This window comes from Chiloscyllium punctatum, chromosome 43 (genome assembly GCF_047496795.1).
Source record: "Chiloscyllium punctatum isolate Juve2018m chromosome 43, sChiPun1.3, whole genome shotgun sequence".
Lineage (NCBI taxonomy): Eukaryota > Metazoa > Chordata > Chondrichthyes > Orectolobiformes > Hemiscylliidae > Chiloscyllium > Chiloscyllium punctatum.
In genome coordinates this window covers 3,251,707-3,275,600 of record NC_092781.1, presented here as the reverse complement: position 1 = coordinate 3,275,600, position 23,894 = coordinate 3,251,707, and positions in this window count along the sequence as shown.

The following is a 23,894-nucleotide window of genomic DNA, read 5'->3' as shown; positions in this document are numbered from 1 at the left end:
TCTATCTTCCCCACTCTCTGCTCCCCTCTCTCTCCCACCCGTCTCTTTCTCTCTACCCTGCTCTCTGCCCCCTCTCTCTGTCGCCCTCTCCCTGGCCCCCCTCACTCTGTCCCCTCTCTCTGTCTCCCCTCTCTCTGCCCCCGCACTAACTGCCCCACTCTCTGCCCCCCTCTCTCTGTCCCTCACTCTCTGCCCTCTCTCTCTGTCACCCTCTCTCTGCCCTCCTCTCTGTACCCCCTCTCTGTCCCACCTCTATCTGTCTACCCTCTCTGTCCCCACTTTCTGCCCCCTCTCTCTGACCCCCTCTATCTCCCCCTCTCTCTGTCCCCCCTCTCTCTGTCCCCCTCTCTCTGTCCCCCACTCTCTGTCCCCCTCTCTCTACCCCCTCTCTGTCCCCAGCCGTTCTCTCCCCCTCTCTCTGTCACCACTCTCTCTCCCCGCTCTCTCTCACCCCTCTCTCTGTTCCCCCATTCTCTGTCCCCCTGACTCTGTCACTATCTCTCTGCCCCCTCTCTGTCGCCCCTCTCTCTACCCCCTCTCTGTCACCGTCTCTCTGTCCCCTCCCTCTGTCCACCTCTCTCTGTCCCCCCTCTCTCTGCCCCTTCTCTCTGTCGCCCTCTCTCTGCCCCCTGTCTGTCACCGTCTCTCAGTCACCCTCTCTCTCTCTGACCCCCTCCTCTCTCTGTCCCACTCTCTCTATAGCCCTCTCTCTGTCCCCCTCTCTCTCTGTCCCCCTCTCTCTCTCTGTCGCCCTCTCTCTCTGTTCCCCTCTCTCTGACCCCTCTTTCTCCCCCACTCTCTCTCCCCTCTCTCTCTCCCCTCTCTCTCTGGCCCCCTTCTCTCTGTCCCCCCTCTCTCTGACCCCTCTTTCTCCCCCACTCTCTCTCCCCTCTCTCTCTCCCCTCTCTCTCTGGCCCCCTTCTCTCTGTCCCCCCTCTCTCTGACCCCTCCACTCTCTGTCCCCCCCTCTGCCCCCCTTTCTCTCTCCGCGCTCTCTCTGTCCCACTCTCTCTCTCTGTCCTCCTTTCTCTGACCCCCTCTCTCTGACACCCTCTCTTTCCCCCACTCTGGTCCCCTCTCTCTGTGCCCCAATCTCTGTCTCCATTCATCTGTCCCCAATCCCTCTGACCACCTCTCTCTGTCCCTCTCTCTCTGTCCCCCTCTCTATGTCCCACTCTCTCTGTCCCCAGCTACATCCCCCTCTCTCTATCCCCTCTCTCTGTCCCCTCTCTCTGTCCCCCTCTCTTTGTCCCCCTCTCTCTGTCCCCCTCTCTCTGCCCCCACTCTCTCTGTCCCCCTCTCTTTGTCCCCCTCTCACTGTAGCCCTTTCTCTCCCCCTCTCTCTCCCCCAATCTGTACCCCGCTCTCTGTCCCCTACTCTCTGTCACCCCTCCATCTCCCCCTCTCTCTGTCCCACTCTCTCTGTCCCCCTCTCTCTGTCCCCCTCTCTCTGTCCCCCCTCTCTCTGTTCCCCCATCCCTGTCTCTCTGTCCCTGACTCTCTGTCCCCCCTCTCTCTGTCCTCCCCTCTCTCTGTTCCTACTCTCTCTCCCCCGCTCTCTGTCCCCAATCTCTCTGTTGCCCTCTCTCTACCACCTCTCTGTAACCGTCTCTGTCCCTCCTCCCACTGTCCCCGCTCTCTCTGTCCCCCCTCTCTCAGTCCTCCCTCTCTCTGTCTCCCCTCTCTCTGTCTCCCCTCTCTCTGTCTCCCCTCTCTCTGTCGCCCTCTCTCTGCGCCCTCTCTCTCTGTCCCCCTCTCTCTGATCCCCCTATCTTCCCCACTCTCTGCTCTCCTCTCTCTCCCACCCGTCTCTCTCTCTCTCTACCCTGCAGCCTGCCCCCTATCTCTGTCGCCCTCTCCCTGTCCCCTCTCTCTCTGTCCGCCCTCTCTCTGTCCCTTTCTCTATCTCTGTCCCCCTCTCTCTCTGTCCACCTCTCTCTGTCCCCCTCTCTCTCTGTTGACTCTCTCTGTCCCCTCTCTCTCTGTCCTCCTCTCTCTGTCCCCTTTCTCTCTGTCCTCCTTTTCTCTGACCCCCTTCTCTCTTTTCCCCTCTCTCAGTCCCCCCCTGTCACCATCTCTCTATTCCTCTCTCTCTGTCCCCCTCTCTCTCTCTCCCCCTAACTCTCTGCGCTCCCTCTCTGTCCCCCTCTCTCTATCGCCCTCTTTCTGCCTCCTCTCTGTCACCGTCTCTCTGTTCCCCCCCCCTCTGTCCCCCGTCTCTATCCTCTCTCTCTCTGTCCCTCTATCTCTGTCCCCCTTTCTCTGCTACCCCTCTCTCTCTGCCCCCCTCTCTCTGTTCCCCCATCTCTCTGTTCCCCTCTCTCTCTGTCCCCCTCTCTCTCTGTCCCCTTCTCTCTCTCTGTAACCCTTTCTCTCAGACCCCCTCTCTCTCTGACCCTCTGTCTCTGTCCACCTCTATCCTCTATCTGTCCCCCTCTCTCTGTCCCTCTCTCTCGTCACCCTCTCTCTCTCTCCCTCTCCCCTTCTCTCTGTCGTCCTCTCTCTCTGTCCACCTCTCTCTCTGTCCCCTTCTCTCTCTGTCCCCCTCTCTCTCTGACCCTCTCTCTATCTGTCCCACTATGTCTCCCCCTCTCTCTGTCCACCTCTCTCTGACCTACTCTCTCTGTCACCCCTCTCTCTGTCCCCTTCTCTGTGTCCTCCCTCTCACTGACCCCATCTATCTCCCCCACTGTCTGTCCCCCTCTCTCTGTCGCCCTCTCTCTGACCCCCACTCTCTCCCAAACGCCTCTCTCTGTCCTCCCTCTCTGTCCCCCTCTCTCTTTCCCCCGCTCTCTGTCCCCAACTCTCTGTCCCCATCTCTCTGTCACCAGCTCTCTAACCCCCTCTCTCTCTGCCTCTCTCACTCTGCCCCTCTTACACTGCCCCCTCTCTGCCCCCCCCTCTCTGTCCCACCCCCTCTCTGTCCCCCCTCTCTCTGTCCCCCTCTCTCTGGCTCCCCTCTCTGTTACCCCTCTCTCTGACTCCCTCTATCTCCCCCACTCTCTGTCCCCCCCTGTCCCACCTCTCTCTGTCCCCCTCTCTCTGGCCCCCCTCTCTTTTCCCCCTCTCTGACTCCCTCTATCTCCCCCACTCTCTGTCCGCTCTCTTTCTGTCACCGCTCTCTGTTTCCCCGCTCTCTGTCCCCCCTCTCTCTGTCCCCATTTCTCTGTCACCATCTCTCTAACCCCCTCTCACTCTGCCTCTCTTACACTGCCCCCTTTCTCTCTGTCCCCCTCTCTCTCTGTCCCCCCCTCTGTGTTCCCCATTTCTCTATCCCCCTCTCTGTCTCCCTCTATCTCTCGCCCTCTCTCTGCCCCCTCCCTGTCGCCCTCTCTATGCCACTTCTCTGTCTCCGTCTCTCTGTTCCCCCTCCCTCTGTCCCCCTCGATTTGTCCCACCCGTCCCCCCTCTCTCTGACGCCCCCTTTCTGCCCCCTCTATCTCTCCCCCGCTCTCAGCCCCCCTCTCTCTGTCCCTCCTATCTCTGCCCCCATCTCTCTCTGTCCCCCTCTCTCTCTGCCCCCCCTCTCTCTGTCCCACTCTCTCTCACCCCCTCTATCTCCACCACTCTCTGTCCTCTCTCTCTGCCCTCCTTTCTCTGTCCTCCCTCTCTGTCCCGCCTCTATCTGTCCACCCTCTCTGTCGCTCTCTCTCTCTGTCCCCCTCTCTCTCTGTCCTCCTCTCTCTGTTCCCTGTCTCTCTATACCCCTCTCTCTGACCCCATCTATCTCACCCACTATCTGTCCCCTCTCTCTCTGTCCCCCCCCCCTCTCTGTCCCTTGTCTCTGTCCTGCTCTCTCTCTGTTCCACTCTCTCTGTCCCTCCCTGTCTCTGCCCCCAACTCTATCTGTCCCCCTCTCTCTGTCTCACTGTCTCTGTCCTGCATCTCTCTGACCCCTCTCTGTCACCATCTCTCTGTCCCCCCACCGCCTGTTGCCCTCTCTGTCCCCCCTCTCTCTGTCCCCCCTCTCACCCCTCTCTCTCTACCCGCTGTCTGCCCCCTCTCTCTCCCCGCTCTCTGCCCCCCTCTCTCTGTACCCCCCTCTCTCTGTCTCCCCCTCTCTGTCTCCCCTCTCTCTGTCTCCACTCTCTCTGACCCCCTCTCTCTCTACCTCCTCTCTCTGTACCCTCTCTCTGTCGCCCTCTCTCTCTGCACCCTCTTTCTCTGTCCTCCTTTCTCTGACCGCCACTATCTTCCCACTCTCTGCTCCCCTCTCTCTCCCACCCGTCTCTCTCTCTCTCTACACTGCTCTCTGCCCCCCTCTCTCTGAAGCCCTCTCCCTGTCCCCTCTCTCTCTGTCCCCCTCACTCTGTCCCCCTCTCACTGTCTCCCCTCTCTCTGCCCCCCTCTATCTGCCCCACTCTCTGCCCCACTCTCTCTGTCCCCCACTCTCTGTCCTCTCTCTCTGTCACCCTCTCTCTGCACTCCTCTCTCTGTCCCACCTCTATCTGTCCACCATCTCTGTCCCCTCTCTTTCTGTCCCCCTCTCTCTGAATCCCTCTATCTCCCCCTCTCTCTGCCCCCCCTCTCTCTGTTCCCCCTGTCTCTGTCCCTCTCTCTCTGTCCCTTCCCTCTGTCCCCGTCGCTCTACCCCCTCTCTGTCCCACCTCGCTCTCTCCCCCTCTCTCTGTCACCTCTCTGTCTCACACGCGCTCTCTCACCCCTCTCTCTGTTCCCCCATTCTCTGTCCCCCTCTCTCTGTCACCCTCTCTCTGACCCCTCTCATCGCCCTCTCTCTGCACCCTCTCTGTCGCCGTCTCTATGTCCCCCCTCCCTTTGTCCACCTCTCTCTTTCCCCCCACTCTCTGCCCCCTCTCTCTGTCGCCCTCTCTCTGCCCCCTCTGTGTCACCGTCTCTCAGTCACCCTCTCTCTTTCTCTGTCCCCCCTTTATCTGTTCCCCCTCTCTCTGTCCCTCATCTGTTCTGCCTCTATCTGTCCATCCTCTTTGCCCCCCTCTCTCTGAACGCCCTCCTCTCTCTGTCCTTCTCTCTCTATAGCCCTCGCTCTGTCCCACCCTCTCTGTCCCCTTCACTCTGTCCCCCCCTCTCTCTGCCCATCTCTCTCTGACCCCTCTCTGTCACCATCTCTCTGACCCCCTCCCTCTGTCCACCTCTCTCTGTCCGCCCTCCCTCTGTCCCTTTCTCTCTCTGTCCCCCTCTCTCTCTTTCCCCTCAGTCTGTCCCCCCTCTTTCTCTGTTCACTCTCTCTGTCCCCTCTCTCTGTCCCCCCCTCTCTGTCGCCCTCTCTCTGTCCCCTTTCTCTCTGCCCCCCTTCTCTCTGTCCCCCTTCTCTCTGTCCCCTCTCTCTGTCCCCCTTCTCTCTCTCCCACTTCTCTCTCTCCCACTCTCTCTGCCCCCCTGTCTGTCACCATCTCTCTGTCCCCTCTCTCTCTGTCCCCCTCTGTCAGCCCCCTCTCCCTCTGTCCCATTCTATCTTTCACCCTCTCTCTATTCCCCCTATCGCCCTCTTTCTGCCCCCTCTCTGTCCCCTTTCTCTCTGCCCCCCTTCCTCTGTCCCCCTTCTCTCTGTCCCCTCTCTCTGTCCCCCTTCTCTCTCTCCCACTTCTCTCTCTCCCACTCTCTCTGCCCCCCTGTCTGTCACCATCTCTCTGTCCCCTCTCTCTCTGTCCCCCTCTGTCAGCCCCCTCTCCCTCTGTCCCATTCTATCTTTCACCCTCTCTCTATTCCCCCTATCGCCCTCTTTCTGCCCCCTCTCTGTTACCGCCTCTCTGTCCCCCCTTCCTCTGTCCCCCTCTCTCTATTCCCTCTCTCTCTGTCCACCTCTCTCTGGCCCCTCTCTCTGCTACCCCTCTCTCTGTTCCCCCTCTCTCGGTCCCCTTCTCTCTGTCCCGCTCTCTCTGTTTCCCCTCTCTCTGTCCCCCTGTCTCTGTCCCCTATCTCTCTCCCCCACTCTTTGCCCCCTCTCTGCTGCCCTCTCTCTGCCCCTTCTCTCTGCCCCCCTCCCTCTCTCCCCCACTCTGTACCTCTCTCTCTGTCCCCCTCTCGCTGACCTCCCTCTACCTCCCCCACTACCTGTGCCCCACTCTCTGTCGCTCTCTCACTCTCTCTCTCTGCCCCACTCACTCTGTCGCCCACTGTATGTCCCCATCTCTCTCTTCCCCTCTCTCTGTCCCCCTCACTCTCTGCCCTTTCTCTCTCTGTCCCCTCGCTCTGTCTCCCTCTCTCTGTGCCCACCCTCTCTGTCTTCCTCTCTCTCTGTTCCACTCTCTCTGACGCCTCTTTCTGCCCCCCTCTCTCTGTGTCCCTCTCTCTCTGTCTCCATCTCTCTGCCCCCTCCCTCAATGTCCCCCTCTCTCGGTCCCCCTCTCTCTGTCCCGCTCTCTCTATTTCCCCTCTCTCTGTCCCCCTGTCTCTGTCCCCTATCTCTCTCCCCCACTCTCTGCCCCCCTCGCTGCTGTACTCTCTCTGCCCCTTCTCTCTGCCCCCTCTCTGTCCCCCTCACTCTGTTCCCCCCTCTCTCTGTCCCCCACTTCCTCCATCTCCCGACTCTCTGTCCCCCTCTGTGTCCCCACTGTGTACCCCTCTCTCTGTCCCCCTCTCTCTGACCCCTCTCTATCTCACCCACTCTCTGTGCCCACTCTCTGTCGCTCTCTCTCTCCCCCCTCTCTCTCTGCCCCCCTCACTCTGTCCCCCTCGGTATGACCCCATCTCTCTCTTCCCCTCTCTCTCTGTCACCCTCACTCTCTGCCCCCTTCTCTCTCTGTCCCCTCTCTCTGTCTCCCTCTCTCTGTGCCCCCCCCTCTCTGTCTTCCTCTCTCTCTGTTCCCCTCTCTCTGACGACTCTTTCTGCCCCCCTTTCTCTCTCTCCCTATCTCTCTGTCGCCATCTCTCTGCCCCCTCACTCATTGTTCCCCTCTCTCTGTCCCCCGCTCTCTCTGACCCCCCTGTCTCTAATCCCCTCTATCTCCCCCACTCCCTGTGCCCCGCTCTCTGTCGCCCTCTCTCTGCCCCGTCTCTCTCTCTCCCCTCTCTCTCTGCCCCCACTCTCTGCCCCCTCTCTCTCTGTCGCCATCTCTCTGCCCCCCTCCCCAACTGTCCCCCTCTCTCTGTCCCCCTTCTCTCTCTGTCCCCTTCTCTCTCTGACCCCCTCTATCTCCCCCACTCTCTGTGCACCGCTCTCTGTCGCCCACTCTCTGCCCCGTCTCTCTTTCCCCTCTCTCTCTGCCACCCTCTCTCTCTGCCCGCTCTCTCTCTGTCGCCATCTCTCTGCCCCCTCCCTCACTGTCCACGTCTCTCTGTCGCCTTCTCTCTCTCGCCCCCTCTCTCTCTGACCCCCTCTATCTCCGCCACTCTCTGTGCCCCGCTCTCTGTCGCCCTCTCTCTGCCATCGTCTCTCTTTCCCCTCTCTCTGCCCCCCTCTCTCTCTGCCCCCTCTCTCTCTGTCCGCCTCTCTCTCTGTCCCCTTCTCTCTCTGTAACCCTCTCTCTCTGACCCCCTGTCTCTTTCCCCCACTCTCTGTCTCCCTCTCTCTCGTCAACCTCTCTCTCTCTCTCCCCCTCTCTCTGTCGTTCTCTCTCTCTGTCCACCTCTCTCTCTGTCCCCTTCTCTCTCTGTCCCCTTGTTCCTCTGTCCCCCTCTCTGCCCCCCGCTCTCTGACCCCCTCTATCTCCACCACTCTCTGTCCTCTCTCTATCACCCTCTCTCTTCCCTCCTCTCTCTGCCCCCCTCTCTGTCCCGCCTGTCGGTCCCGCCTCTCTCTGTCCACCCTCTCTGTCGCTCTCTCTCTGTTTCCCGCGCTCTCTGTCCCGCTCTCTCTGTCCCCTGTCTCTCTATCCCCCGTCTCTGACCCCATCTATCTCACCCACTCTCTGTCCCTTCTCTCTCCGTCCCCCTCTCTTTGTCCCCTCTCTCTCGTCACCCTCTCTCTCTCTCTCCCCCTTTCTCTGTTGTTCTCTCTCTCTGTCCCCCGTCTCTGTCCCCATCTCTCTCCCCCACTCACTGCCCCCCTCGCTTGCTGTACACTCTCTGCCCCTTCTCTCTGCCCCCTTTCTGTCCCCCTCACTCTATTCCCCCCTCTCTCTGTCCCCCACTTCCTCCATCTCCCCACTCTCTGTCCCCCTCTCTGTCGCCACTGTGTACCCTCTCTCTGTCCCCCTCTCTCTGACCCTCTCTATCTCACCCACTCTCTGTGCCCACTCTCTGTCGCTCTCTCTCTCCCCCCTCTCTCTCTGCCCCCCTCACTCTGTCCCCATCGGTATGACCCCATCTCTCTCTTCCCCTCTCTCTCTGCCCCCCTCACTCTCTGCCCCCTTCTCTCTCTGTCCCCTCTCTCTGTCTCCCTCTCTCTGTGCCCCCTCTCTCTCTGTCTTCCTCTCTCTCTGTTCCCCTCTCTCTGACGACTCTTTCTGCCCCCTTTTCTCTCTGTCCCTATCTCTCTGTCGCCATCTCTCTGCCCCCTCACTCATTGTTCCCCTCTCTCTGTCCCCCTCTCTCTCTGACCCCTCTCTCTCTAATACCCTCTATCTCCCCCACTCTCTGTGCCCCGCTCTCTGTCGCTCTCTCTCTGCCCCGTCTCTCTCTCCCCTCTCTCTCTGCCCCCACTCTCTCTGCCCCCTCTCTCTCTGTCGCCATCTCTCTGCCCCCCTCCCCAACTGTCCCCCTCTCTCTGTCCCCCTTCTCTCTCTGTCCCCTTCTCTCTCTGACCCCCTCTATCTCCCCCACTCTCTGTGCACCGCTCTCTGTCGCCCACTCTCCGCCCCGTCTCTCTTTCCCCTCTCTCTCTGCCACCCTCTCTCTCTGCCCGCTCTCTCTCTGTCGCCATCTCTCTGCCCCCTCCCTCACTGTCCACGTCTCTCTGTCGCCTTCTCTCTCTCGCCCCCTCTCTCTCTGACCCCCTCTATCTCCGCCACTCTCTGTGCCCCGCTCTCTGTCGCCCTCTCTCTGCCATCGTCTCTCTTTCCCCTCTCTCTCTGCCCCCCTCTCTCTCTGCCCCCTCTCTCTGCTTTCCTCACTCTGCCCCATCTTTCTCTGCCCCTCTCACTCTGTCCCCCTCTCTCTCTGTCTCCCTCTCTCTCTGTCCGCCTCTCTCTCTGTCCCCTTCTCTCTCTGTAAACCTCTCTCTCTGACCCCCTGTCTCTTTCCCCCCACTCTCTGTCTCCCTCTCTCTCGGCAACCTCTGTCTCTCTCCCCCCCTCTCTCTGTCGTTCTCTCTCTCTGTCCACCTCTCTCTCTGTCCGCTTCTCTCTCTGTCCCCTTGTTCCTCTGTCCCCCTCTCTGTCCCCCGCTCTCTGACCCCCTCTATCTCCACCACTCTCTGTCTTCTCTCTATCACCCTCTCTCTGCCCTCCTCTCTCTGCCCCCCTCTCTGTCCCGCCTGTCGGTCCCGCCTCTGTCTGTCCACCCTCTTGGTCGCTCTCTCTCTGTTTCCCGCGCTCTCTGTCCACCTCTCTCTGTCCCCTGTCTCTCTATCCCCCCTCACTGACCCCATCTATCTCACCCACTATCTGTCCCTTCTCTCTCCGTCCCCCTCTCTCTGTCGCCCTCTTTCTGCCCACTCTCTGTCACCGTCACTCTGTCCCCCCTCCCTCTGTCCCCCTCTCTCTATGCCCTCTCTCTCTGTCCCCCTCTCTCTGTCCCCCTCTCTCTGCTTCCTCTCTCTCTGTTCCCCCTCTCTCTGTTCCCCCTCTCTCTGTCGCCCTCTTTCTGCCCCCTCTCTGTCACCGTCTCTCTGTCCCCCACTCCCTCTGTCCCCCTCTCTCTATCCCCTCTCTCTCTTTCCCTCTTTCTCTGTCCCCCCTCCCGCGGTCCCCCTCTCTCTGTCCCGCTCTCTCTGTTTCCCCTCTCTCTGTCCCCCTGTCTCTGTCGCCTATCTCTCTCCCCCACTCTCTGCCCCCCCTCTCTGCTGCCGTCTCTCTGCCCCTTCTCTCTGTCCCCTCTCTCTCCCCCCTCTCTCTGTTCCCCCCTCTCTCTCTGTCCCCCACTTTCTCCATCGCCCCACTCTCTGTCCACCTCTCTCTGACCCCCTCTATCTCCCCCCACTCTCTGTGCTCCATTCTCTGTCGCTCTCTCTCTGCCCTCATCTCTCTCTGCCCCCCTCACTCTGCCCCCCTCTGTATGTCCCCATCACTCTCTTCCATTCTCTCTGTCTCCCTCTCTCTGTGCCCCCCCCACTCTCTGTCTTCCTCTCTCTCTGTTCCCCTCTCTCTGACGCCTCTTTCTGCCCCCTGTCTCTCTGTCCCTCTCTCTGTCGCCATCTCTGTGCCCCCTCCCTCACTGTCCCCGCTCTCTGTCCCACTCTCTCTGTCTCGATCTCTCTGTTTCCTCTCTCTCTGTCCCCCAGTCTCTGGCCCCTATCGCTCTCCCCCACTCTCTGCCCCCCTCTCTGCTGCCCTCTCTCTGCTCCTTCTCTCTGCCCCCTCTCTGTCCCCCTCTCTCTGTTCCCCCCCCTCTCTGTCCCCCACTTTATCCATACCCCCACTCTCTGTCCCCATCTCTCTCCCCCACTCTGGACCCTTCTCTCTGTCCCCCTCTCTCTCTGATCCCCTCTATCTCCCCCACTCTCTGTGCCCCGCTCTCTGTCGCCCACTCTCTGCCCTGTCTCTCTTTCCCCTCTCTCTGCCACCCTCTCTCTCTGCTCCCTCTCTCTCTCGCCAACTCTCTGCCCCCTCCCTCATTGTCCACCTCTCTCTGTCCACTTCTCTCTCTCAACCCCTCTCTCTCTGACCCCCTCTATCTCCACCACTCTGTGTGCCCCGCTCTCTGTCCCTCTCTCTCTGCCCTCGTCTCTCTTTCCCCTCTCTCTCTGCCCCCTCTCTCTCTGCCCACTCTCTCTCTGCCTCCCTCACTCTGCCCCATCTTTCTCTACCCCTCTCACTCTGTCCCCCTCTCTTTCTGTCCCCCTCTCTCTCTGTCCCCCCCTCTCTGTCCCCCCTCTCTCTGTCCCCCCATCTCTCTATCCTCCTCTCTCTCTGTCCGCCTCTCTCTCTGTCCCCTTCTCTCTCTGTAACCCTCTCTATCTGACCCCCTCTCTCTCGTCACCCTCTCTCTGTCACCCCTCTCTCTGTCCCCTTCTCTCTGTCCCCTTCTCTCTCTTTAACACTCTCTCTCGGACCCCCTCTCTCTCGTCACCCTCTCTCTGCCGTTCTCTCTCTCTGTCCACCTCTCTCTCTGTCCCCTTCGCTCTCTGTCCCCTTCTGTCTCTCTGACCCCCTCTCACTCTGACCCCCTCTCACTCTGTCCCCCTCTCTCTATCATCCCTCTCTCTGTCCCCTTCTCTCTGTCCCCACTCTCACTGACCCCATCTATCTCCCCCACAGTCTGTCCCCCTCTCTCTGTCGCCCTCTCTCTGACCCCCACTCTCTCCCAAACGCCTCTCTCTGTACCCCCTCTCTGTTCCCCCCGTCTCTACTCCCCCCCCCCCCTCTCTGTCTCGCCTCTCTGTACGCCCTCTCTCTGTCCCCCTCTCTTTGGCCCCCCTCTATGCTCCCCCCTCTCTGACTCCCTCTATCTCCAACACTCTCTGTCCCCTCTCTCTCTGTCACCCCTCTCTCTTTCCCCCAGCTCCCTGTCCCCCTCTCTCTGTCCCCATCTCTCTGTCAACCTTTCTCTAACCTCCTCTCACCCTGCCTCTCTCACTCTGCCCCTCTTACTCTGCCGCTCTCTCTGTCCCCCTCTCTCCATGTCCCCCTCTCTCTCTGTCCCCCCTTTCTGTGTTCCCCATTTGTCTGTCCCCCTCTCTCTCTCGCACTCTCTCTGCCCCCTCACTCTCTCGCCCTCTATCTGCCCCCTCTCAGTCGCACTCTCTATGCCACCTCTCTGTCACCATCTCTGTGTGCCCCCTCCCTCTGACCCCCTCGCTCTATAACACCCGTCCCCCCTCTCTCTGACGCCCTCTTTCTGCCCCTCTCTCTCCACCGCTCTCAGCCCCCTCTCCCTGTCCCTCCTATCTCTGCCCCCATCTCTCTCTGTCCCCCTGTCTCTCTGTCCCCCTGTCTCTGCCCTCCTCTCTCTGCCCCCCTCTCAGTTCCGCCTGTCTGTCACGTCTCTCTCTGTCCACCCTCTCTGACGCTCTATCTCTGTCCCCCGCTGTCTCTGTCCCCCACTCTCTGTCCCCTGTCTCTCTATCCCCCTCTCACTGACCCCACCTATCTCACCCACTATCTGTCCCCTCTCTCTGCCCCCCTCTCTCTGTCCCCTCTATCTGCCTCCTCTCTCTGTCCACCTCTCTCTGTCCCCCCCTGACTCTGCCCCCCTCTCTCTGTCCCACTCTCTATCCCACTCTCTGTCCTGCCTCTCTCTGTCCTCTCTCTGTCACCATCTCTCTGTCCCCCCACTGCCTGTCGCCCTCTCTCTGTCCCCCCGCTCTCTCTGTCACCCCCTCTCTCTGTCTCCCCTCTCTCTCTGCCCCCTCTCTCTGCACCCTCTCTCTGTCGCCCTCTCTCTGCACCCTCTCTCTCTGTCCTCCTCTCTCTGACCCCCACTATCTTCCCCACTCTCTTCTCCCGTTTCTCTCTCCCACCCGTCTCTCTCTCTCTACCCTGCTCTCTGCCCCCCTCTCTGTCGCCCTCTCCCTGTCCCCTCTTTCTCTGTCCCCCTCACTCTGTCCCCCTCTCTCTGACTCACCTCTCTCTGCCCTCTATCTGCCCCACTCTCTGCCCCCTCTCTCTGTCGCCCAATCTCATGTCCTCTCTCTCTGTCCCCTCTCTCTGTCCCACCTCTATCTGTCCACCCTCTCTGTCCCCTCTCTTTCTGTCCTAATCTCTTTTTCACTCTCGGTCCCCCTCGCTCTCTTCCCCTCTCTCTCTCACTCCTCTCTCTGCCCCCTCTCTGTCACCGTCTCTCTGTCCCCCTCCCTCTGCCAACCTCTCTCTGTACCCCCTCTCTCTGCTCCCCTCTCTCTGTCGCCATCTCTCTGCCCCCTCTCTGTCACCGTCTCTCAGTCACCCGCTCTCTCTCTGTACTCCCCTCTATCTGTTCCCCCTCTCTCTGTTCCCCCTCTCTCTGACCCCACCTCCTCTCTCTGTCCCCCTCTCTCTCTGCCCCCTCACTCTGTCCTCCTCTCTCTGTCCCCCTCCCTCTGTCCCCTCTCTCTCCCCCGGTCTCTGCACCCCCTCTCTGTCACCCTCTCTCTGCCCCTCTCTCTGTCCCCCACTCTCTCCATCCACCCACTCTCTGAACCTCTCTCTGACCCCACTCTGTACCCCTCTCTCTGTCCCCCACTCTCTGTCCCCCTCTATCTCCCCGCTCTCTGTCCGCGTGTATCTCCCCCTCTCATTGTCCCCCTCTCTCTGACCCCCTCTATCTCCCCCACTCTCTGAGCACTTCTCTCTGTTCCCCCTTCTCTCTGCCCCCATCTCTCTGCCCCCCTCTATCTCTGACCCACACACTCTGTCCCACTCTCTCTGCCCCCATTTCTCTATTTCCCCCACTTTCTGTGCCCTCTCTCTGTCCCCCCTCTCTCTCTGTCCCCCTCTCTCTCTGTCCCCCACACTCTGTCCCCCTCTCTCTGTCCCCTGCTCTATCTGTCCCCCTCTCTCTGTCCCCCTCTCTTTGTCCCCCTCTCTCTCTGCCCCTGTCTCTCTGACACCCTCTATCTCCCCCACTCTCTCCCACCCACCTCTCTCTCCCATGCTCTCTGCCCCCTCTCTCTGTCGCCCTCTCTCTGTCCCCTTCCATCTGTCCCCTCTCTCTCTCCCCCAGTCTCTGAACCCCCTCTCTGTCACCCTCTCTCTGCCCACTCTCTCTCTGCCCCCCACTATCTCCATCCACCCACTCTCTGAACTCCTCTCTCACCCCACTCTGTACCCCTCTCTCTATCCCCCACTCTCTGTCTCCCTCTCTCTGTCCACCTCTATCTCTGTCCCCCTCTCTCTCTGTCCACCTCTATCTCTCCCACTCTCTGTCCCCTCTCTCTGTCCCCCTCTCTCTGTCCCCCCTCTCTCTGTCCACCTCTGTCTCTGTCCCCCTCTCTCTCTGTCCCCCTCTCTCTGCCGCCCTCTCTCTGTCCCACTCTCTCTCTGTCCCTCTCTCTCTGACCCCCTCTAGCTCCTCCACTCTCTGTCCCCCGCTCTCTGCCGCTCTCTCTCTGTCCCCTCTCTCTCTGTTCCCCTCTCTCTCTCTCTGTCCCGCTCATTCTGTTCCCCCCTCTCTTTCCCCCTCTCTCTCTCACGCCCACCTCTCTCTGATCCCCTCTCTCCCACCTGCCTCTCTCTCTGCCCCCTCTCTCTGACCCACTCTCTCTCTGCCCCCTCTCTCTGCTCCCTCTCTCCCCCGCTCTCTGCCCCCCTCTCTGTCGCCCACTCTCTGCCCCTCTATCTACCCCCCTCTCTCTCGACCCCTATCTCTGTCCCCCTCTCTCTGACCCCCCCTCTCTCCCGCACCTGTACCCCTGTCTCTGACCCCCACTCTCTGTCCCCCTTTCTCTGTCGCCCTGTCTCTGACCCCCACTCTCTCCCACCCTCCTCTCTCTTCCATGCTCTCTGCCACCTCTCTCTGTCGCCCTCTCTCTGTCCCCTTCCCTCTGTCCCCTCTCTCTCTCCCCCAGTCTCTGAACCTCCTCTCTGTCACCCTCTTTCTGCCCACTCTCTCTCTGTCCCCCTCTCTCTCTGTCCACCTCTGTCTCTCCCACTCTCTGTCCCCTCTCTCTGTCCCCCTCTCTCTGTCCCCCTCTCTCTCTCTGTCCACCTCTGTCTCTGTCCCCCTCTGTCTCTGTCCCCATCTCTCTGTCGCCCTCTCTCTCTGTCCCCCTCTCTCTGTACCCCTCTCTCGCTGTCCCCTCTGTCTCTGCCCCCCCTCTGTCTGTGTCGCCCACTCTCTGTCGCCCTCTCTCTCTGTCCCCCTCTTTTTCTGTCACCCTCTCTCTCTGTCCCGCTCATTCCGTTCCCCCCTCTCTGTCCCCCTCTCTCTCCCGCCCACCTCTCTCTGATCCCCTCTCTCTCCCACACGCCTCTCTCTCTGCCCCCCTCTCTCTGTCCCCCTCTCTCTCTGCTCCCTCTCTCTGTCCCCCCTCTCTCCCCTGCTCTCTGCCCCCCTCTCTGTCGCCCACGCTCTCTGTCCCCCTCTCTTTCTGTCCCTCTCTCTCTGACCCCCTCTATCTCCTCTACTCTCTGTTCCCCTCTCTCTGTCATCCCCTCTCTGTCCCCCCCCCTCTCTCTCCCCCTCTGTCTCTGTCCCCCTTTGTCTCTGTCCCCCTCTCTCTGTCACCCTCTCTCTCTGTCCCTCTCTCGCTGACCCCCCTATCGCCTGCACTCTCTGTCCCCCTCTCTTAGTCGCTCTCTCTCTGTCCCCCTCTCTCTCTGTTCCCCTCTCTCTCTCTGTCCCGCTCATTCTGTTCCCCCCTCTCTGTCCCCCTCTCTCTCCCGCCCACCTCTCTCTGATCCCCTCTCTCTCCCACCCGCCTCTCTCTCTGCCCCCTCCCTCTGACCCCCTCCCTCTCTGCCCCCTCTCTCTGCCCCCTCTCCCCCGCTCTCTGCCCCCACTCTCTGTCGCCCACTCTCTGCCCCCTCTCTCTACCCCCTCTCTCTCGACCCCTATCTCTGTCCCCCTCTCTCTGACCCCCTCTCCCTCCCGCACTCTTTACCCCTGTCTCTGACCCCCACTCTCAGTCCCCTCGCTCTCTGTCCCCCCTTTCTCTGTACCCCCTCTCTCTGTTCACGTCTCTCTGCCGCACTCTCTGCCCCCTCTCTCTCTGTACCTCTCTCTCTGTCACACTCTCTCTGCCCTCCTCTCTCTGTCCCCCCTCTCTGTCCCGCCTCTATCTGTCCACCCTCTCTGTCCCCTCTCTCTGCCCCCTCTCTCTGTCCCGTGCTCTCTGTTTCCCCTCTCTCTGTCCCCCTCTCTGTCCCCTATATCTCTCCCCTTCTCTCTACCCCCCTCTCTGTCCCCCCTCTCTGTTCCCCTCTCTCTCTCTGTTCCCCACTTTCTCCATCCCCCCACTCTCTGACCCCTCTCTCTCCCCCACTCTGTACACCTCTCTCTGTCCTCCTCTCTCTGACCCCCTCTATCTCCCCCACTCTCTGTGCCCCAGTCTCTGTCGCCCACTCTCTGCCCCCTCTCACTGCACCCCTCACTCTGTCCCCCTCTGACTGTCCCCATCTCTCTCTTCCCCTCCCTCTCTGTCCCCCTCACTCTCTGCCCCTTCTCTCTCTGAAACCTCTCTCTGTCGCCTTCCTCTCTGTGCCCCCTCTCTCTCTGTCCTCCTCTCTCTCTGTTCCCTCTCTCTGACGCCTCTTTATGCACCCACTCTCTCTGTCCCTCTCTCTCTCTGTGTCCCTCTCTCTCTGTCGCCATCTCTCTTCCCCCTCCCTCACTGTACCGCTCTCTCTGTCCCCCTCTCTCTCTGACCCCCTCTCTCTCTAACCCCCCTTCTATCTCCCCCACTCTCTGTGCACCACTCTCTGTCGCTCTCTCTCTCTGCCCTCATCTCTCTCTGCCCCCCTCACTCTGTCCCCCTCTGTATGTCCCCATATCTCTATTCCCCACTCTCTGTCTCCCTCTCTCTGTGCCACCCCTCTCTCTGTCTTCCTCTCTCTCTGTTCCCCTCTCTCTGACGCCTCTTTCTGCCCCCCTCTCTCTCTGTCACTCTCTCTGTTGCCATCTCTCTGTCACCTTCCCCACTGTCCCCCTCTCTCGGTCCCCTCTCTCTGTCCCGCTCTCTGGCCCCCCTCTCTCTGTTCCACCCTCTCTCTCTGTACCGCACTTTCTCCATACCCCCACTCTCTGTCCCCATCACTCTCCCCCACTCTGTACCCCTCTCTCTGTCCCCCTCTCTCTCTGATCCCCTCTCTCTCTGATCCCCTCTATCTCCCCCACTCTCTGTGCCCCGCTCTCTGTCGCCCTCTCTCTGCCCCGTCTCTCTTTCCCCTCTCTCTCTGCCACCATCTTTCTCTGCCCACTCTCTCTCTGTCGCCATCTCTCTGCCCCTCCCTCACTGTCTATCTCTCTCTGACCCCTTCTCTCTCTCACCCCCTCTCTCTCTGACCACCTCTATCTCCCCCACTCTCTGTGTCCCGCTCTCTGTCGCATTCTCTCTGCCCTCGTCTCTCTTTCCCCTCTCTCTCTGCCCCCCTCTCTCCCTGCCCACTCTCTCTCTGCATCCCTCACTCTGCCCCTCTCACTCTGTATCCCTCTCTCTCTGTCCCCCCTCTCTCTGTCCGCCTCTCTCTCTGTCCCCTTCTCTCTCTGTAACCCTCTCTCTCTGACCCCCTCTCTCTCGTCACCCTCTCTCTCTCTCTCCCCCTCTCTCTGTCGTTCTCTCTCTCTGTCCACCTCTCTCTCTGCATCCTTCTCTCTCTGTCCCCCTCTCTCTCTCTGACCCCCTCTCTCTGTCCCCCTCTCTCTGCCCCCCTCTCACTGACCCCATCTATCTCCCCCACAGTTTGTCCACCTCTCTCTGTCGCCCTCTCTCTGACACCCACTCTCTCCCAAACGCCTCTCTCTGTACCCCCTCTCTCTTCCCCCCGTCTCTGCCACCCCCTCTCTGTCTCCCCTCTCCGTCCCCCCTCTCTCTGTCCCCCTCTCTCTGTCCCCCCTCTCTGTTTTTCCTCTCTCTCTGACTCCCTGTATCTCCTCCACTCTCTGTCCCCTCTCTCTCTGTCACCCCTCTCTCTTTCCCCACGCGCTCTGTTCCCCCTCTCTCTGACTCCCTCTATCTCCTCCACTCTCTCTCTCCTCTCTCTCTGTCGCCCACTCTCTGACCCGCACTCTCTGTCCCCCCTCACTTTGTCCCCAGCTCTCTGTCAACCTTTCTCTAACCCCCTCTCACTCTGCCTCTCTCACTCTGACCCTCTTACTCTGCCCCCTCTTTCTGTCCCCCTCTCTCTGTCCCCCTCTCTCTCTGTCCCCCCATTTCTGTGTTCCCCATTTGTCTGTCCCCCCCTCTCGCTCTCTCTCTGCCCCCTATCGTTCGCACTCTCTATGCCACGTCTCTGCCACCATGTCTCTGTGCCCCCTCCCTCTGACGCCCTCTTTCTGCCCCTTCTCTCTCCACCGCTCTCAGCCCCCCTCTCTCTGTCCCTCCTATCTCTGCCCCCATCTCTCTCTGTCCCCCTGTCTCTCTGTCCCTCTCTCTGTCCCCCGATCTCTGACCCCCTCTATCTCCACCACACTCTGTCCTCTCTCTCTGTCACCCACTCTCTGCCCTCCTCTCTCTGCCCCCCTCTCTGTCCCGCCTGTCTGTCCCGCCTCTCTCTGTCCACCCTCTCTGTCGCTCTCTCTCTGTTCGCCGTTGTCTCTGTCCGCCTCTCTCTGTCCCCTGTCTCTCTATCCCCCTCTCACTGACCCCATCTATCTCACCCACTATCAGTCCCCTCTCTCTGTTCCCTCTCTCTGCCCCCCTCTCTTTGTCCCACTCTCTCTGTCCCATTTCTCTCTGTCCCCCTTCTCTCTGTGCCTCTCTCTCTGTACCCCTTCTCTCTGTCCCACTTCTCTCTGTCTCCCTCTCTCTGCCCCCCTCTCTGTCACCATCTCTCTGTCCCCTCTCTGTCTGGTCCCCTCTCTCTGCCAACTCTCCCTCTGTCCCACTCTCTCTTTCACCCTTTCTCTCTGTCCCCCCAACTCTCTGCCCCCTCTCTGTCCCTCTCTCTCTCTCTGTCGCCCACTTTCTGCCCCCTCTCTCTCACCGTCTCTCTGTCCCCCCTCCCTCTGTCCCCCTTTCTGTACCCCCCTCTCTCTGCTAACCCTCTCTCGGTTCCCCCTCTCTCTGTCCCCCTCTCTCTGCCCCCCTCTCTGTCACCATCTCTCTGTCCCCTCTCTCTCTGGTCCCCTCTCTCTGCCAACTCTCCCTCTGTCCCACTCTCTCTTTCACCCTTTCTCTCTTTCCCCCCAACTCTCTGCCCCCTCTCTGTCCCCCTCTCTCTGTCGCCCTCTTTCTGCCCCCTCTCTGTCACCGTCTCTCTGTTACCCCTCCCTCTGTCCCCATCTCTGTATCCCCCTCTCTCTGCTAGCCCTCTCTCTGTTCCCCCTCTCTCTGTCCCCTCTCTCTCTGTCCCCCTCTCTCTCCCGCCCACCTCTCTCTGATCCCCCTCTCTCCCACCCGCCTCTCTCTCTGCCCCCTCTCTCCCCCACTCTCTGCCCCCGCTCTCGGTCGCCCACACTCTGCCCCCTCTCTCTACCCCCCTCTCTCTCGACCCCTATCTCTGTCCCCCTCTCTCTGACCCCCTCTCCCTCCCGCACTCTGTACCCCTTTCTCTGACCCCCATTCTCAGTCCCCTCGCTCTCTGTCCCCCCTTTCTCTGTACCCCCTCTCTCTGTCCACGTCTCTCTGTCGCACTCTCTGCACGGTCTCTCTGTCCCCCTCTCTCTCTGTACCTCTCTCTGTCACCCTCTCTCTGCCCTCCTCTCTCTGTCCCCCCTCTCTGTCCCGCCTCTATCTGTCCACCCTCTCTGTCCCCTCTCTGTCACCCCTCTCTGTCCCGCCTTTATCTGTCCTCTCTCTCTCTCAACCCCTCTCTCTGCCCTCTCTCTCTGTAACCCCTCTCTCTGTAACCCCTCTCTCTGTCGCGCGCTCTCAGACCCCTCTCTGTCACCATCTCTCTGTCCGCCCTCCCTCTGTCCCCCTCCCTCTGTCCCCCTCCATCTGTCCCGCCGCTCTCTGCCGGGCCTCTCTCTATCTGCCCTCTCTGTGCCCACATATATCTGTACCCCTTTCTCATCCTCTGTCTGTCACCGTCGCTCTGGCCCCCCTCCCTCTCTCCCCCTCTCTCTGTACCCCCTCTCTCTGTCCCCGTCTCTCTGTCGCGCTCTCCTTACCCCCCCCCGTCCCCCTCCCTCTGTCCCCCCGCTCTCTGTTCACCCATCTCTCTGTCCCCCTTCTCTCTGTAACCCTCTCTCTCCCCCCAGTCTGTCACCGTCGCTCTGGCCCCTTCTCTCTTTCAACCGCCTCTCTCGATAACCCCTCGTTGTCCCCCACTCTCTGTTCCCCTCTCTCTGTCCCCCTCTCTCTCCCACCCGCCTCTCTCTGTGTCCCCCGCTCCCTCTGCCTCCTCTATCTGTCCCCCACTCTCTGTTCCCCTCTCTCTGTCCCCCTCTCTCTCCCACCCGCCTCTCTCTCTGTCCCCCGCTCTCTCTGCCCCCTCTCTCTGTCCCGCGCTCTCTGTTTCCCCTCTCTCTGTCCCCCTCTCTGTCCCCTATCTCTCTCCCCCACTCTATGCCCCCTCTCTGTTACCCTCTCTCCTCCCCTTCTCTCTACCCCCTCTCTGTCCCCCCGTCTCTGTTCCCCCCTCTCTCTCTGTCCCACACTTTCTCCATCCCCCCACTCTCTCCCCATCTCTCTCCCCCACTCTATACCCCTCTCTCTGTCCTCCTCTCTTTGCCCCCCTCTATCTCCCCCACTCTCTGTGCCCCCTTCTCTGTCGCCCACTCTCTTCCCCTCCTCTCTCTGCCCCCCTCACGCTGTCCCCCTCTGTCTGTCCCCATCTCTCTCTTCCCCTCTCTCTCTGTCCCCCTCGCTCTCTGCCTCCTTCTCTCTCTGTCCCGTCTCTCTGTCGCCCTCTCTCTGTGCCCGCCTCTCTCTCTGTCCTCCTCTCTCTCTGTTCCCCTCTCTCTGACGCCTCTTTCTGCCCCCCTCTCTCTCTGTCCCTCCATCTCTCTGTGTCCCTCTCTCTGTCGCCATCTCTCTGCCCCCCTCCCTCACTGTACCGCTCTCTCTGTCCCCATCTCTCTCTGTCCCCCTCTCTCTCTGACCCCCTCTATCTCCCCCACTCTCTGTACCCCGATCTCAGTCGCCCTCTCTCTGCCCCGACTCTCTTTCCCCTCTCTCTCTGCCCCCTCTCTCTCTCTGCCCCCCTCATTCTGTCCCCCTCTCTCTCTTTCCACCTCTCTCTCTGTCCCTCTCTCTCTGTCTCCCCCTCTCTCTGTCCCCCCTCTCTTTGTCCCCCCATCTCTCTGTCCCCCTCTCTTTCTGTCCATCTCTCTCTGCTACCCCTCTCTCGGTTCCCCCTCTCTCTGTCCCCGTATCTCTGCCCCCCCTCTCATTGACCCCATCTATCTCACCCACAGTCTGTCCCCCTCTCTCTCTATCCCCCCCCTCTCTCGCTCTCTCTCTGCCCCCTATCGTTCGCACTCTCTATGCCACCTCACTGTCACCATGTCTCTGTGCACCCTCCCTCTGTCCCCCTCTCTCTGTCACACCCGTCCCTCCTCTCTCTGACGCCCTCTTTCTGCCCCCTCTCTCTCCACCGCTCTCAGCCCCCCTCTCTCTGTCCCTCCTATCTCTGCCCCCATCTCTCTCTGTCCCCCTGTCTCTCTGTCCCCCTCTCTCTGTCCCCCGCTCTCTGACCCCCTCTATCTCCACCACACTCTGTCCTCTCTCTCTGTCACCCACTCTCTGCCCTCCTCTCTCTGCCCCCCTCTCTGTCCCGCCTGTCTGTCCCGCCTCTCTCTGTCCACCCTCTCTGTCGCTCTCTCTCGGTCCCCCGTTGTCTCTGTCCGTCTCTCTCTGTCCCCTGTCTCTCTATCCCCCTCTCACTGACCCCACCTATCTCACCCACTATCAGTCCCCTCTCTCTGTCCCCTCTCTCTGCCCCCTCTCTTTGTCCCTCTCTCTCTGTCCCATTTCTCTCTGTCCCCCTTCTCTCTGTACCCCTCTCTCTGTCCCCCTTCTCTCTGTCCCACTTCTCTCTGTCCATCTCTCTGTGCCCCCCTCTCTGTCACCATCTCTCTGTCCCCTCTCTCTCGGGTCCCCTCTCTCTGCCAACTCTCCCTCTGTCCCACTCTCTCTTTCACCCTTTCTCTCTGTACCCCCAACTCTCTGCCCCCTCTCTGTCCCTCTCTCTCTGTCGCCCCCTTTCTGCCCCCTCTCTGTCACCGTCTCTCTGTCCCCCGTCCCTCTGTCCCCCTCTCTGTATCCCCCTCTCTCTGCTACCCCTCTCTCGGTTCCCCCTCTCTCTGTCCCCCGTCTCTCTGTCCCACTCTCTCTGCTCCCTCTCTCTCTGACCCTCTCTCTCTGCCCCCTCTCTCTGCCCCCACACTCTCTGCCGCCTATCTCTGCCCCCTCTCTCTCTGCCCCCTCGCACTGTCCCCCGTCTCTTCGTCCCTCTCTCTGCCCTCCTTAATCTCCCCCTCTCTCTGTCTCCCGCTCTCTGTCCCACTCTCTCTGTCCCCCTCTCTGTATCCCCCTCTCTCTGCTACCCCTCTCTCGGTTCCCCCTCTCTCTGTCCCCCGTCTCTCTGTCCCACTCTCTCTGCTCCCTCTCTCTCTGACCCTCTCTCTCTGCCCCCTCTCTCTGCCCCACTCTCTCTGCCGCCTATCTCTGCCCCCTCTCTCTCTGCCCCCTCGCACTGTCCCCCGTCTCTTCGTCCCTCTCTCTGCCCTCCTTAATCTCCCCCTCTCTCTCTCTCCCGCTCTCTGTCCCCCTCTCTCTGTCCCCCTCTCTCTGTCCCCCTCTCTCGGTCGCCCTTCTATCTGTGCCCCTCTCTCTGTCCCCCTCTCTCTGCCCCCCTCTCTGTCACCATCTCTCTGTCCCCTCTCTCTCTGGTCCCCTCTCTCTGCCAACTGTCCCTCTGTCCCACTCTCTCTTTCACCCTTTCTCTCTTTCCCCCCAACTCTCTGCCCCGCGCTCCCTGTTTCCCCTCTCTCTGAACCCCTGTCTCTGTCCCCTATCTCTCTCCCCCACTCTATGCTCCCCTCTCTGTTGCCCTCTCTCATCCCCTTCTCTCTAACCCCCTCTCTGTCACCCGTCTCTGTTTCCCTCTCTCTCTCTCTCTGTCCCACACTTTCTCCATCCCCTCGCCCTCTGACCCTCTCTCTCTGTCCCCCTCTCTCTCCCACCCGCCTCCCTAACTGTCCCCCCTCTCTCTGCCCTCTCTCTCTGTCCCGCGCTCTCTTTTTCCCCTCTCTTTGTCCCCTGTCTCTGTCCCCTATCTCTCTCCCCCACTCCATGCCCCCCTCTCTGTTGCCCTCTCTCATCCCCTTATCTCTACCCCCCTCTCTGTCCCCCGTCTCTGTTCCCCTCTCTCTCTCTGTCCCACACTTTCTCCATCCCCTCACTCTCTGTCCCCCACTCTCTCCCCCTCTCTGTACCCCTCTCTCTGTCCTCCTCTCTCTGGCCCCCTCTATCTCCCCCACTCTCTGTGCCCCCTTCTCTGTCGCCCTCTCTCTGCCCACCTCTCTCTGCCCCCCTCACGCTGTCCCCCTCTGTCTGTCCCCATCTCTCTCTTCCCCTCTCTCTCTGTCCCCCTCACTCTCTGCCCCCTTCTCTCTCTGTCCCTTCTCTCTGTCGCCCTCTCTCTGTGCCCCCCTTTCCTCCTCTCTCTCTGTTCCCCTCTCTCCGACGCCTCTTTCTGCCCTCTCTCTCTCTCTGTCCCTCTATCTCTCTGTGTCCCTCTCTCTCTGTCGCCATCTGTCTGTCCCCCTCCCTCACTGTACCGCTCTCTATGTCCCCTTTTCTCTCTGTCCCCCTCTCTCTCTGACCCTCTCTATCTCCCCCACTCTCTGTACCCCGATCTCAGTCGCCCTCTCTCTGCCCCGTCTCTCTTTCCCCTCTCTTTCTGCCCCCTCTCTCTCTGCCCCCGTCTCTCTTTCCCCTCTCTCTCTGCCCCCTCATTCTGTCCCCCTCTCTCTCTTCCCCCTCTCTCTCTGTCCCCCTCTCTCTGTCTCCCCCTCTCTCTGTCCCCCTCTCTTTGTCCCCCCATCTCTCTGTCCCCCTCTCTTTCTGTCCCCCGCTCTCTCTGTCCCCTTCTCTCTCTGTAACCCTCTCTCGCTGACCCCCTCTCTCTCTGACCCCCATCTCTGTCCCCCTCTCTCTGTCCCCCTCTCTCTCTCCCCCTCTCTCTGTCGTCCTCTATCTCTGTCCACCTGTCTCTCTGTCCCCTTGTCTCTCTGCCACCCTCTCTCTCTGAACCCCTCTCCCTCTTTCTCCCTCTCTCTCTCCCCCTCTCTCTGTCCCCCTCTCTCTGTTCTGCCTCTATCTGTCCATCCTCTCTGCCCCTCTCTATCTG